The following is a 12,711-nucleotide window of genomic DNA, read 5'->3' on the forward strand; positions in this document are numbered from 1 at the left end:
ATGTGGTCACCTCTGGGGCAGGGGGGATCGAACTCATGCGGAAGCGGCTGCATTTTAACCCATTGCGCCACCAGGGAGGACCGTCTTTTTTTTTTTTTTTTAATCTATCCATCTTCTTTTATTTTTTGCTCAATTTCTATCCAGCATTAACTCTGTAATCTGTGAACAGAATTTAAACTCCTCTATGGTGCCAAACAGATGACTTTTTTAGTTAATCAAAAGCATCATCCTGAGTAGGCCTGGACAAGGCTGATGAGTCCTTTAAAAGAGGTTTCAAATATTTCTTGAAAGAAGAGACTCACCAATGAAGGAAGTTATCTTTTGATGATAGAATGGAAAAGATAGAAATGTCAGAACAATTAAGTGTGCCTAATTTTATTGCATTCCATGTGAATATATTGATTTTATACTCTTTGAAGTGTGCTGGATTATTCTACATTATTTGCAAACACACACAAGACTGTTTAATACAAAGTCTTTAGAAATGTATGTGATCTTTTTCCTCTCCTCTCACGTTCCCAGGAACCAACTATGCAGGTAGTATAGTGAGCCTCATTCATTCATGTAACAAGCAGTATGATCCAGGATTCTTGACTCTTCTCGCTTACCTGTAGAATGTACATAAAACCAACATGATGTCATTCCCAGTACAGATGGAAAGTTATTTGTATCAAAGGTTTCAGAAATTAGTTGCTGCTGATATGGAGATCTACTAATTCATGTTTATGATACCAGCATCTACAGTAAAATTGAACTGTGAAAGGAGATAGAACAAATTAGTTAATTTAGTATAGAGAATTCAATATAGAGGAGGAGCAAGCTGTGAAGAAAAAGTAAATTCAAAGTAGACAAGTCCTTGAAATTGTGTTCTTAGTGTTTTTCAAACTATCATTTCAACTATGTTTTGCTTATTTCACACTTTAATTGCTACTTGAATTATCTAGTAAAATTATATAAATCAATGAAATCATGATTAAGTTCTCTTTCCTGTTTCCTTTACAAATGGCAATTCACACTAATTCAAAGTAGTGGAATTTAGCTTTAGAATGAAAGTAGTCAGAGAGAGATAAAAGGGTGTTAATTTGTTCAATTCCGAGGCAAGAACTTGAGAATGCACTACCATGTGTTTAAAGATCACATTTCCCCAGATCTTTCTCAACCATGTGAATCATGGTGTGTGTGGTTAGTAGTGATGCTTATTATCTCCACTTTGGTTTCTACAGTTGCCATACCATTCTCTAGACTTCTTTTCCTCAGCCCATGGGCCTTCTCAGGAGTCTGATTACCTAATGGATGGTGGCAGGAAGAGATGGGGGCACAAACCCCTGAAATTATGTTTTAAATAAGATCTGTCTATGAAAGTCATCCAGTAAGAAATGTCACAGTTGATTTTGTGTTGGTTGAAAACGTTTTGTCTGTGTTTATATGTGTGTATAACATGTATATATATATATATGTACTTGTACATACTTATACACAGTTATAGGCAGACTCTTACTTTAAGTCATAGATTTGATGAATGAGAGGATTTTTTTTTTATTTTGAAGTAATGTGTTCTTTCACTATCAAGAATAATGATAATGGATCTTAGAAAATGTGTGATACATTTAACATTGGGCAAACATTGACAAAGTTATTTCCTGTAGTAATTTGGGAAGCAAATGTAAGAATACTGATCTGCTAACTCTGGATAAGAAGGTAACAGAATAGTATATTTATATCTGGCAAATTATTAAAAACAAGAATTCAACATGGGGGGAAAAAGAAACAGTTTACCAGTAGATATAAAAGGGTGCAGAAAATACAAATACTTTGAGTTTCATAGGACTGAAGAAATCAACATTATCCAGACTTTAAATACTAAGAAATATGGTTTTAGACAGCTTTGTGAAGCTAAAGATAAATGAACCAATTCAACTGAATAATAAAGTGACTTCAGGACAAGATCAAGGTAGTTATTCTTAATTTCAAAGACAGGAAAATTATGAAGAAAAGAGTATAGGGATTGGGAGTCTGGGAAGGTGTGATATATAAATTGAGTGTGTTTACCAAGTAGGTGGCAGAGACTGAAATAAGTAGACTAAGATTAAACTTATGTCAATCATCCTGGGGGGAAATTACATGTCTAGTTTAATAAGTGTATTATTCTTTAAGTTTAAAAATCCCTTGAGCCTGCAACTTTCCATGAATAGTGGTAGGCTTTGAAAATTCTGTTGCCCCAAGATGAGAATACAACATGTATTTATCATGGATGACTAAGGAAAAATAATAGGTCAGCAGAAACCTAGTGTAGGGCAGGGCCAGGTGCCTGTGAGAATCATGAGCCATATTCCTTCCTGGGAGCAAAATCAAAGAACTAGCAGGGAACACCCAAAAGATAATTGTTTGCGTAGGCACAGTTAACAAATTTTACAAATGTCATTTCATTCTGTGCAATTTCAAAAAGTGATGTTTTCTAAAATTTTTTCAAACGAGGCCATTGTTTCATAAGATGTTTGTATGTGCTCACAAAAAAAGCTATGTATGAACAAATAATTCTAGGAAAGATGGGGTCAGTGTCAACGGGCTTTTTCTTCTGTGGCAATTTAATGAGTCTTTACTTTGTTCCTGTGCATGTTCACACTGGCCAGGCATACACTAGACAAAGCTGTTTTACAAACTTGACTGACCTCATTGTTCTCGGTTTTGTCTTGTTATTGTTTATATGTTTGTTCAGTGGTAGTTTGGGGTTGTTTAATTTTTGGATCAACACAGCAAACACAATGACGATATTTTATGGAATAGCAGAAAATATTATTTGTTTTACTTAGAATTGAGGTGCTGTCTGTTAAAGGAAAAAGAAAAAAGAAAAGAAAAAAAAGATTTAAACCACAACAATAAAAGAAATGCTAAAGGTAATTTTTGGTCTTGGGAAGAGAGCATTCTTGTTTCTTCCCAGTGGGATTTTGTTATAGCTATGTTATTAATAATTGTAATGTGTCTTCCAATCTTACATTAAAAAAAAAATGCTATTGTAGTATAGCCAGCTCTGTTCCACCCTTGTGTATTGAATCTGTTAATGTGTAGGAATGTAGGGTAGAAATGGACAGACTGTCTTTGAAGTGTTTAGGTTTCTGGACAAAAGAGCTATTTCTAGACTTGATGTGACCATGTCCCCTTCTACATGTTCAAGGGGAAGTTAGATGATTTGTGATCAGTAGGAAGGATGTAAAATAGAAAAGCTGTATGCTCACAATGTCATTTCATTTTCCTTCTCAGAATAAGAAGACTGTATTCCCAGGTATATTTGCTTGAAGGTAAAGGCCTACTTCTGACTCAAGGATTATAAGCTGAAGTTATATAGATCTGGCTCGTATCATCCTTGAGACCTTCTATACTTTTCTTAGATGCTTTTTATGATTAAAAGAAAAAAATTCTGAATTGATAGTAACACTTGAAAGGAGGAGTCTGGTTTCTTTTATTTACTGCTGAGAGAAGACTGCCACAGAGCTGTGCCATTAGGAACATCACTACCAGCCATTGAATATAAGAGAAATTATGTATCTAGAGTTAAGTCAGATAATATTTGTTAGAGAAACTCATTTTATTTTCTTGACAAATTTGATATATAGACAAACATAAAACTTTTCCTTCTTAAAATCCTTGGATTTATTGCTTTCAGAGAATCTTTTTTTTTTTTTTTCTTTGAACAAAATCTTTGATTTCAGGATCTTCCATTTTTGTCCCCGTCTCTGACATCTGTCACTATCATTCTTTGACAAAGATTTGGCAAATCTGGTCTCTGACTTCAAGCCATGCTCAGCCACAAGCTTCAATGTTCTAATGGTGGCTTCTGTATCTGCTTTTCCCAATTCAGTCTTGACTATTGAGTAGATGTGACTCACTCTTTCTGTGCTCTGCTGATGCATCTTGGCCATTTATCCTAAAACAATGAAAGTTGTGACCTATAAATATATAATCGCAAACCTCAGTTGGGTTGCCAATAGTGGTATAGTGACATTGTTTAAAATCCTTTATTTGCCTCCACTTCCTATTACTCTATTCCCAAATAAAATAGTAGGCTGAAGCAGCATTTACAGAAGAAAGTCAATGGAAGGGTGTTTAGCTGTTTCACACAGTTGAAATTACGTGTTTTCTCAGGTCAGACAATCAAGCTCCCACAGAATTTTCACTGCTGGGGCCTACATCTTTATAAATTTATAAAACACAGATCAATAAGAAAAAATGGACAGAAAACATTGTGGAAAGTATTCAGCACATTACCTAGGAAAGGAAATAAATGAAACAGAGCAGAATGCTAAGTGATGATCTCCAGTCAATGGAAGAATGAGGAATTTTATTCATTTATTTACTTACTCTGAGGTTGTTTTCAGAAAGTTACTGAATAATTAGTCTAAGTAAGTATATTTGAAAACATAATTTCCAGATGTTAATTTGATTTTTACTGTAAATTTATTTTTAGTCATGAGTGTGGGGATTGTCAAAAATAAGCTAAATGAAATGTTTTGTAGGACTAATTTCTTTTTTTAAGAATTAGAAGACACTAAGCATGGAACAATTTTTGAATCAAGACCAGTAGGAGTAAAGAATCACAATCAAAATGGTAAATGAGGAATGTGGACAAGCAAATAGTAAAATCTTAGTTACAGGTACAAAGTGTAAGTTAAAAAAGAATCCAGAAATACTTTTTTATAGTATTCATATGGCTATTGTATTATGCAGCATTAGAGAAAAAAAACATAATTACTCATTTTTCTCACTGATAGTTTTTAAAGCCAATCACAGAATTAGATATGTTCTACTCTGGGCTTCATTTTAGAAGTTGAAGGGAATTTTCATATATAATATGTTTAGTACAAAAAAGAATGAACTAGTTCTTTCTGTTTTCAGGACAAGATTTATAGTTCTTAGCCTTAGCACTCAAACTACAAAGATGTAACTATTTATTTCTGTGTTAGTATAATTCACTTAGATTTGAAACCCTTGTGGTAAAATCAAAGTAAACATATTCTTAAAATTAGCGTGGTTATTTTCAGGTCAACTCAATTTCCACAAGGAAACTATCATTTTATGATTTCTTTTCCTAATTATCCCTAGTCCTTTCCTCAGTGGAATCTGTATTTAGAAGATTCTTACATAATGTCATGGCCACCAGGTGATGCCACTGGTTCCACACATCCCTCTTTGCTCATTTACGGCAGTGTTTCTGTCAAATGTTGCTTGGGTCCTGCTGCATGCCCTTCTGTTGTAACTTATTACACATCTCTGGCAAGGACTATTTATGTGCTTGTCCCTGAGAACTTGACCATTTCTCACCTAACTAAGCCTCTTCCTTGATACACAGCAGTGACATAAAACACCTCAGGTGTGAAGCTGCTCCCAACTTATCGCCAGCGCTGGCAATTCTAGGTCCTTAGTTAGATGGTGTATCCATCTACCCAAGGGCACTTGAACACTGATATTTTTCAGTTATTTCTAAATCTTGTACTTGATACATGGGCACACTTAGAGAATGGCCACACAGAGAACCCAGGGGAGATTTCAGAACAAAGGAGGTGGGTACTGTGGTAGACACTTTCATGACCTACCTTAGCAGAATTTCGCCTTATTTTTTAGCCATATTAATGGCTAAATGATCAGAAAATCTCAGGGAGTCTGCTTGTTTCCAGAGGGACCTAATTCTTTTTCTCTGAAAGTTCTTAACTCTGTCTGGTCAGTATCTATAGTCCAGGAATGAATCATAGCATTTAAATATTAAATGATAGACAAGGATAGGAGTATATCAAGGCAACTCCTTCTCTTCCTTCTTGAGTTCTCTCTTTCGCTTAGCTACTTTTACACACACATATATACACACAGAGACTCATATTTATTTTAGAAACAGGAATGCTAATCCCATGCCCTATCTTGTGTTCTCTTCTGTTTGTTAATAACCTCATCATTCAGAAATTCAGGTTGTCTCAGGAGTTGTCTGGAATCAAGCCAAGTCAAATCAAGCCCTTTTTGAAATTCAAAACAAACTTCTTTTTCTCAAGTGCCTAGTTATTGCAAATCAAAGTTCTTTGCCTTTGGTCTGTTGTGTCTGATGTGAGTTGAAAATCCATTCAACAACTCAACAGATGCCTTTGTTCTGATCTCTAACCGACTTCTTGAAGCAAGGTATACCTGTTATTAAATGAAATGAGAAAGTTAGACTAAGCTGGAAAAACTCTAACAACAGGGATCAAAATTATTGGTTAATATCTTAAAAAAATCCATCCGGAGAAATTTATGCTGACTACTCAAAATAACCAAGAACAACAAAAATCTACTTTTCTAAAGGGGCTTTTGTTTTTTCCTAAATGGAAAATAATTTTAATTGCTTAAACTACCTTATCTTGGGATTTTATTATGACTCCCTATAAAGTTAACAAATATGTATTTTAGAAATATGAATGCAGAGTTGAGGCTACCAGAGGCGAAGTGGATGGAAGGTAGGAGCAAAGGCAGAGGGAATCCTGTGGTCTCTGGTGAAAGGACAGGAGTGATTTGGGGAGGGGTGTGGTGACATACATCTGAGGTGGTGTGAATTTATTCTTCTAAATCATGTATGGGCTTATAGATTAAAGTTACCCCAATAAAAATAAGTTTTCTTCAAGGAGATTAAAAAAAAATCAAACTAAATTAATCTAAAACATTAAAAGTCAAGATAGTAGTTATCTTGGGAAAGAGAAAAGTGATTGAAAAGAGGCAATGGAAAGGTTCTAGTATGGATGTCCCCATTTGCAGTAATTCACTTTGCTGTATATTGTGTTTATTTTTCTGCAAATAAGTTAGAAATGAAGATGCATTTATGTGTTAGATCTACCTGTCATCCGTCATTTTCATAGCAAAGGCTACACAATAAATGTAAAAGCACTGGTTCTGTAATTAGAATTATATCCTACCCCAAGATTTAATGCAGCTTTATTGTGTAAAAAAGAACTGTATCAGTAATATTTTAAAGAGGAGTATAACTGAGTATCTTATCTTCCAGATATTTAAAATATATTTAAAAGAAATATTATGTAGCCTTTGGAGCACATAAATAGGTATTGTGATAAATGATACATAATTACCCCCAGATTCTAATGTTTAAAATAATTTAATAAGTTAAAGTTATATGCAAGAATTGATAATTGATAGGAAATGGGTGTACAATAAATAAATAGCACTAAATTTAATCATTCATAATTAATTTATACCCCAAATCTATAGTATAAATTGGAATAAATGTCAGGTGGATTGTCTTAAATAAGTTTAGAGCATAATGCATTAGCTATTTTTAAAAGCTTGACATGGATATTAACAAAATCATATGGCAAGGGGTGTCTTAGTCATAAATACAATGTAAGATATTCAAGGAAGAAATGGTTGATAGAGACATAAACACTGATTCCAAACAGCAATGTGACTAATAGCTTTTTACATGCATGAATGAGAAGATAATATCCTTAATATTTAAAGAGCTTATACAAAAGGCAGTAAAGAGAATTTCAGAGTTCTGATTTAAGAGTAGACGGTGAGAATTGCTGCTTTACTACACATTTGCCATTTAACCATGGAAAAGTTACTTGATCTCTTTAAATATAAATGACTTATGTATAATTTAGGAATAATAGTATCAACTTAGTTTTGTTAGATCAAATAAAGTAGTGCAGTGCTTGGCAGAGTTTAAGCATTCAGCTGTTATTGATAGTATCATAATTTCTATTATTATGTTATAAATCTTTTTAAATTTTCATCATATTGATAATGAGGTAACTACAATATTCCATTTTACTTGTCAAAGTGGCTTAGATAGAGGAAAAAATTATGTTGTTTTGCTGATCTGAGTACAAATTGCTCTAGGTTTATCACACATAGTTTTGTCAGGAACCTAAAGAATGTTAATGCCCTTTCTTCCAGTATTATGACTGGTATTGCATTATTAATTTAATCCGTTTCCTTCCTAGGCAATTTCTTATTTAGTTTGACTGTCTTATTTCCTCCATGCCTATCATTTCTTTCACTGTTTTAAAATATTTATTCTGTTATTCTTTCTCTTTATATCTGGAGGTCTTTTCAAATCTGGTTTAAGTTTGATCATTTAATGTCTATATTTCACATTTGCTCACTGCTTTCAGTAGTAGTTAAAATTTCCCTAGTCAAATGTTTCCTTATCTTGTTTTATCTTATTTTTATTCATAACTTTTATTTTACCTGATTCACTTGCTTCATCAGCTCATTTATTTGGTTTCTCCCTTCTATCCTCTCACTCTCATTTTCTTCCTTCTTTCAACCATTTTTTTTTCTTTTTAATAGTGAAGAAATAGTTTAGAATATTATGAGAATTTCTGTTGTAAATATTTATCCAACTTTCTACTCTGAAGTTTTAGGATAGTATTTTGTCCAGTCACAGGCTATTTTTGGAAAACAAATTGTTTTTCTGTTTATTTCTTCTTGGACTAGTAGAAGTCTACCAAATTCGTGTATGTACGCTGAAGAGAACATTGGTACATTATTACTTCTCTGTTCCACTGCTGCCTTCTTGCAGATAGATGACATCAATCTCTCAGATCTCAGCCTAGCTAATAAATTGTAACTCATCACTGCACAAATTTTGTTTCTACCATATATTAGTTTAGATATTAAAATAATAAATTTGCTCCTGCATAGTCAACCCACTGATTTTGAAGCATAAAATTTACTCTTAGAAATATGATATATTTTGACTGCGTAGAGTATATAAAACACTCCAAATAGAGTGTTCTTGGAGCTCCGAGGACTAACCTTCATGTTCTTTAACAGTTCTGTCTGCCTGCCTTTAAAGTTCCCAATCAGAGTGAGTATTGTTTTCTAAAATTAATTAGGTCAGTTCTTCCTTATCCCGTTTTAATGAAGTTGTCTCATACAGTTTCAAACCATTGGATTCTGTGCTGGATTCTGTGTGTGTGTCTGAGTGTATACGTGCATGTGCAGAATATGCATGGCTAGCTTTTACATATTAAATTCACTGTCTAGTGGAATAGTCCTTTGGGTTTTGATAATATATAGCCATGGATCTCCCACCCTAGTACCATGTATGACAGTGCCATCACTTTAAAATTTCTGTGTGTCTCTTTTGTAGTAGTGTCTCTAACCTTTCCAGAGTTTTGCATTTTGTAGATCGTCATGCACCATAAAAGTTATTAAACAGTATCTTTTGGGTCTAATTTCTTTTATTTAGTAAAATGCTTTTAAAATCAATTCATATTATTGAATGAATCAATAGCTCATTTCGTCTACTGATAATTGGCGTATTGTTTTCTGTGGTTGAATGTACTACAATTCATTTATTTATTACACCAGTAAATGTTACCTTGGTTGTATCTAGGTTTTAGTGAGTCTAAAGCAGCTATTAACTTTCATGTACACGTTTTTTTTTTTTTTTGTGAACATAAATTTTCAATTCATCTGGATTCAATTCAACTGGATAAATACCTAGTTTGATGATCACTTTTCTGTATAATAAGTATGCATTGCCCATAATGAAAATAGCCCTGTCAAATTATTTTCTGAATGGGTAATGCAATTTTGCATTCCCATCACCACTGAATATTTCGTTATACATTATTTGTCAGATTTGGTATTGTTCAGCGTGGGGATTCCAGTATTTCCAATAGTTGCGAGTTGCATCTCATTGTGGTCTTAATTTTATTTCATCATTACAAATTTTGTTAAGTATCTTTTCATGAATTTGCCATTACATGTATTCTTTAGCAAAGTACCTCTCAGAACATTTTCCCTTTATTATTTTAGTATTTTTTTAATCTGGATTTTTTTTTTTTTTTTACTTCTAGTTGTCCAGTGCTCTGAGGCAGTCAGAAAGATTATTTTAGAAGTCTTGACTGGATTTTGCCACATGAAAAGCTATTGATGTTCTCTTTCCACTAACTTTGAAACACAAAATTATGAACGTAGCCTGCATGATTTTACTCCTGCATTGTTCTCTTATCAAAGATTTATTTATGCATACAAGAACTGGGGTAAAGGCCAGAGTTGTGTGGATGGGAGTGAGTGAATTCATCAGAGACAGAACAGGCAACAAAACTGGCAGACTGAGTGAAATACACTGTTGAAGGGAGCAGCCGGCAACACAGGAAAGGTCTGCTGCGTCATGTGGGTCAGCTCCCTGACAGGGGGTTGAACTCATGCTGTGTGGCTAAGGATAGTATCATAGTGCTACAGTTTAACCCCTTGCACCACTAGGGAGAGCTCTCCCAAGTTCTTCCACATTTCATGCCCTCACTAAGCTATGACCACAATCTCTTTGAATTATTCAAATGTGCATTCTTGCCCAATTCAAAGATTTGTAATATGCTTAGCCCTCTGAAATGTCCCCCCTGTCTTCATATTTTATACTTATTTTAGATATCAATACTTCTGAAGTCTTACATGAAGACACAAAATATTTCCTTTTCTGTGATTTTTCCCTATTTCTTCACCATACGCTTCTTTGCTACCACTTATATACTTGAGCACTATTAATTTATGTAAAAATTTTATAGCTAGGTTTCATGAAATGAATTCTGTGAAGTCAAGGACTATGCACTTCAAAATATTAAACAAGAGATCAGCATCAATAAATATTCCTACATCAATGCATTAACTTTATGGAAAGTGATACAAATGGTGAAAGTTATTCATGTTGATAGGGATTTGAGTTTGATCTAGATCATGCATGAATATTCATATCTTTCCCAGAAGAACTTAATTTTTCTTGAAGTCCACAATATGCTTCTTCAGTAAGCAAAGACATCAAGGAAATCAAGCAGTGACATGCAGACTGGGCCTTCTGCTTCAAGAAAACCTGAGTAAGAAAGATTAATCCCAGAGTTGTCTTATCTGACTAGACATTATAACAGTAAATTTCTTACTGTTACAATAATTCTTCATAGGATGCAAATTCGTTTTTAGGATAGGGTTTTGTTTTGTTTTGTTTTTAGGAGACACTCAATATAGTGATTGTTGGCTGATTTGTTTTAACTAGCAATGGCCCTCATTTTCCACTGTGTGTAAACTCATTTCCAAGGATATAAGTGTCTGAGCTGGTGTTGAGGTCTCAACCTTGTTTTATTTGTAGTTAGAGTGATTAACACATATTGGGAACTAAGCAAAGCTGTTTATATAAAAATTCTTGGTAAAATATATACAGCTGTAAAAATACTTTATATGTTCTCTAGAAGACTTAAGAATGATACAGATTTTTGTGTATAATGAATAACCTCTAAAAAATATCATTGTGGTATTTCACTTCAACCTGTCACCAATACCATACTCAACAACCCTCCCACTTAATCAGTAGACTTTACAAATGTTTAGCTCTAATATAATGACCATTTTTGGTAGGTACTTTAATAAAGGGTAAAAGCATAATTTTAATATATGAGGTAGAGGATTGAAAGAAATGTTCAAATTTGAGTGGCAGGCATGACATTTGAATTTATAGAATAGTCTCAAATAACACAAAATCAATGACATTATTAAGAAAACAGGGAAGTGTTGTGTGATGCTTTAATTGACGTTTATGCTGCAAGTAAAAAATATCAGTTTCATTTGAACATGTCAAGACTAAGTTCTAAAGGAGAATCATAATGTGTGAATGAAGTAATTCAAAATAAGAAAAAAGGAACAGAACTATTATATAGTCTTATATAAATAATAGATATTAAAATAGAAGGAACTATTTTACTGATCTAGCACTTTCCGATCCAAACACGTAAATTATTCTTACCTTTCCCTTTCTATTAAAAGTCAGTGTGCCCTGTGAAATTGTCTTCCAAATATTTTTCCAACCACATAAACACTGCCTTCTTATTAGTCTGCTTTGCTACTTTATGCTCTTATTCTCTGCTACATTCTTTGTCTATATTTTGGCATTATTTTATGCTTGCCCTTGAAATGTGTGGTTGATTCAGCAATTCAATATTTAAAAACTAATGTAGATGGCTACATACATTCTCTTTTTCTTAGAAATGTGATATACAACACTATATTAAAATTGCTGAGAATTCATTTGTTGTATTTATTTTTGGTCACTCCAGAAACAAATAATAAAGCAAAAGGGTAAATATAAGGAGCAAGTTGCAGAAGAAGTAAATTGCTTCTGATTCTCTTAATTCCTCCAGTTGGCACATCTAGGTTACTGGTCTTGGCAACCCACATGGCTTCAAGCATTTGCCAGGCCAGAAGAGCCAAAGGAGCAACTCACTGCTTGTTAAATCCATAACCTTATTAGTGCCCAGAGACAATTTATGCCATCCTCTCCATAATAGCTGCTTCCCAACAAGTCTCATCTCAGTGTTCCAATGGGTCAGTTCTACCTCACCTTCCAAGTCTTGTTGTGTCAACACATAAGCTTCTTCCCTTGTCTATTGCCTTAAAATAACCCCAGGGGGTTTCCATTTATTACTTCAAGGGCTTTTATTGCACATTGCTTGTTAGAGTTCTAAAATAAATCAATCTATTTAATTTTGTTTGATGCACTGTTCCCAAGCAGATCTAACGCGAGAACCCCTTTTTTCTAGCTTCCAGGTAGTATGTGACACAAATCTCATGTAGGGAATGCTGACCTCCATTGATCTCTCCTTGTGTTTGTATGCCTACCTGAATCCTAAGAACAATGGATTAAAAGAACTGAGACACTGTTTCTATGATCTCTGTGAGCTAAAT

This window comes from Condylura cristata, unplaced genomic scaffold (assembly GCF_000260355.1).
Source record: "Condylura cristata isolate star-nosed mole 26May11 unplaced genomic scaffold, ConCri1.0 scaffold00009, whole genome shotgun sequence".
Taxonomy (NCBI): domain Eukaryota; kingdom Metazoa; phylum Chordata; class Mammalia; order Eulipotyphla; family Talpidae; genus Condylura; species Condylura cristata.